Here is a 3,699-nt window from a genome sequence, read left to right as displayed (position 1 = left end):
ACCCCTAAATATTTGAAATCCTTCGAAATCTTTTGAAATCCATACAAACTTTTCCAACCTTTCGAAAATAATTTGGAATTTTTAAAAATATTCTCAAACCTTATGGAATCTTTTGAAATTGCTTGCGATTTTTAAAAACACCTGAAAATATTTCAGATTTCTTGAAACCGTATAAAATCCCTGCAAACTTTGTAAAATTGTAGAAAATTAATTGAAATTTTTAAAAAATATTCTCAAATCTTTTGAAATCCCTTGGAACATTTAAGAAGACCCTAAAAAATACTTTTGAAAAATTATATTAAGAGAATATTTAAAATGTTTTTCAAAGATTTAAAAAAAATGTGAAAAAAGATTCTAGAAGATTTTAAGAAAACTTTCTAAAATTTGCATGATAATTTTTAATGTTTTTAAAACTCCTAAATATATCTTAAAATTACTCAAATTTTGTCTACAAATGTTCATTTGTAAATAATATATCAAAATTTAAACATTTCACTTACAAATTAAGCATTGTTCAAATACAACAATTAAAATTGTAAAGTTTGTAAAGTTCAAATCGAATGGGTTAAAAATGGAATATTTTCGACTGAAAAAAATATTTTAAATTTGATAAAATCCTTTAACTAAGAATATATTATTATGAAGTTATTTTTTAGTTGAAAATAGTTTATAAACATTCAGTCACACTTTCGAATTTGTTTAATGAATTTGTTTATTAAACAAAAACGATAAATTAAAAAAATGTATTTACTTATTAAATAATAATGTTTTTTATCTTAAAATGGCCAAAATCAAAGGCCTTTATTTTTTAATTGTTCAAGTCTTTAAGGAAGTATTTAAAAATTCTTCAAATTAAAAATCTAAGCTTAAAAATAAAATTTTTAAAGTAACAAAATTTTGAATTACCCATCTTAAGCTAAATAATAGCATTATTGAAAAACATAAAGACTCAACTAATTATTTAAAAAATGTGGAAATCGAACGTGGACAGATTTTTCTTTCACAAATTTGTAAAATTTCCCGTAAAAAAAAAGAATTCGACGAAATTGATAAGAATTCGAGATGAATTTTAACAAATTTTAGGATAAATTCATAAGACTTCAAAACAATTCAAATGAATTGAAATTTTTGTTCAAAAAGTCCAAAAACATTTAATTTATTTCAATAAAATTTGAGTGAATTTGGAGGAATTTAAGGGAAATGAGAAAAATTTGAAGAAATTTACTATAAAATTCAAGGCAAATAAAAAAAATGAAGGTGAATTAAAAAAAGATCCAGTGAATCTTATATTTCCCGAAATCCTGGCAAATTATTTAAAATCCGATTCCTTGAAACTTTTTAAAGCTCCTGAAAATTAATTGGAATTTTTAAAAATATGTATCCTAAAATATTTTAGAATCCCTTCAAATTACTGAAATCTATAGAAAATTACTTAGAATTAAAAAAAAAGCCTAAAATATTTAAAATCCTTTGCAATTTCTTCTACTAATTTAAATTTATTTTTAAAAAAATGTTAAATCCTTCGAAATATTTATAAATTCCTTGAAATGTTGCAAAATACTTGCAAAATATTTTGGAATCTCTTGCAAAGTAGTGAAATCTGTTTAGAATTCCTTGAATTACTTTAAAATAACCTTAAAAAAATATTTTTTTCATTTTAAATTTTATGTGTATCATATTATTAGTTTTATTCACAAGAAACCATTTGAAAGGGATTAAAATTGACTCCTCTCTCATAATTAGCAATGTGTGAAAATAATGTAAATATTGTCAAGAGCTATATTTAATTAATTATTAATTGATATCAATAAGTGTCTCGATAAAATGCACAAATTATGAATAGGAAAGACAAACTTCACCCGGTATAGATTACAGCTTTGTGATTGAAAATAAACTTTTATAAGACCCACTCTTCCCTAATGTATTATAAAGATCTGTAAAATCGGAAATCATCCGAATTTTTCTATGTATTTCATAAAATAAATATTGCACATTTCAAAATATACCCAGAATTCATTTCGGTCCTGCAAATTCCCAAACATAACCTACAAGCGAAACCTGAAGCTAATAAAACCCTTCTAGAAACTGATATTTTTGAGAAACGAACATTATTTTCAGGATGGAAAAAGTGGACAAACATTTGCACGTGCTTCTTGATATAAAAAAGGGGATCAAATCTTTTCCACGAGGTTAGTGCTCCGAAAACCGGAAAATCCTAACCTCACAAAAAATGTTTTACCATATTTACCCTGGCACAGAAAGTGAAAATTGTTTGTATCATATCTATTTTGGATATTTGTTGACAAATTTTCTGGAATTCGCCACGTTCGTGGATGGTCCAATCAAATATATCTCTGGTTTCCTGCGAAAATGTAATCATCGATTTTCCGAAGTTTGCCGGGTTCTTCCGACCAAAGTCGACTGTTCATTATGGACCTGCGCCAAATGCGTTAACCTAGTGTTAACAAGTAACTCTGATATTTGAGCATCACATCCGCTTTGTTCAATTAATTATTTAAACATGTAAATATATAGTAAAGTCTAAAAGATCAGTGGTCGCGGTGCTTCTTCGGATATTAATTTTTGTTCTCGAAGAAATAGTGAATCACATAATTATCCAGAATGTCTTCGATTCGAAAAAGAACTGTGGCCGATGCATCCCAGCCTTCACGGGATGTCAGTGATGATCAAGTAAGATTTACTCCATTTATCTCAATTTTGCCCCATTTTACCATTTAGAACTTTGTCCTCAAAAAAAAATTATATCTGCACATTTTTGTGCGTTGAATTCCGAGCTTTTTCTGCTTTTCATTCATTAGTAATGATTTTAAATGACAGGATATGGGCTTGTAGTGATGTTGACGTTTTTTGTCCGATTATTTTGATACCTCCGTGATGATACGTCCGTTTTGCTCCCTTTTTTGTTCATTATTTCAAACCTTTTATTGAGAGGAACCTCAACTGTTTTTGGGGATTCTGGTCTGCAACTTTAGAATTTTGTTTTTCTTATAGTTTTTTTAAGATTATTTTCAAGTTGTAAATAAAGATAATAAATTATTTATAACCTCCCTACAAACGTCACTAACTTTATTTTTGTCGCGGCAACTTTGTATGCAAAATTGTAAGAAGGAGATATAAAACGTTTTCCTTCTCATTAATTATGTCAAAATAACTGCTCTTCTAGAAAGGTTCAAAGTTGTTCTACATATAATATTTGTTTAAATTATAGCAATAAAGTCCATTTATTATTTTTCCAAGTTCCCTGACTTTTCCCTGTCTAATTTTTCATTCTGCCTTGACCTTCGACTCCTTTGAGACTTTTTAATGCTCTTAAAAATTCCTTTAATTAAAAAAAAATTCTTGAAGTCCTTTAGAAATACTTCTAATTATTAAAAACTATTAAAAAATCCTTGGAATCTTTAAAAATATCCTGAAATATTTCAAATTCTTTTGTTTTTTTTTAAATCTCTAAAAAATATTTAAATCCTGGGAATTTTTTTAAAAGCGTTCAATCTTTTTGTAACTCTTGGAAATTCCTTGGAATTTGTCAAATACCCTAAAATCTTGGGATTATTTTTTATTAATTATTATTAATTAATTATTTTGAATCCCTTAATATTATTTAAATCTATTATAAATACCCCGAAATCTTTTGAAATCCATGTAAAATTTTTAAACCTTTCGAAATGAATTTGGAAT

This window comes from Belonocnema kinseyi, chromosome 8 (genome assembly GCF_010883055.1).
Source record: "Belonocnema kinseyi isolate 2016_QV_RU_SX_M_011 chromosome 8, B_treatae_v1, whole genome shotgun sequence".
NCBI classification, from domain to species: Eukaryota; Metazoa; Arthropoda; class Insecta; order Hymenoptera; family Cynipidae; genus Belonocnema; species Belonocnema kinseyi.
Note: the sequence above shows the minus strand (reverse complement) of the source record.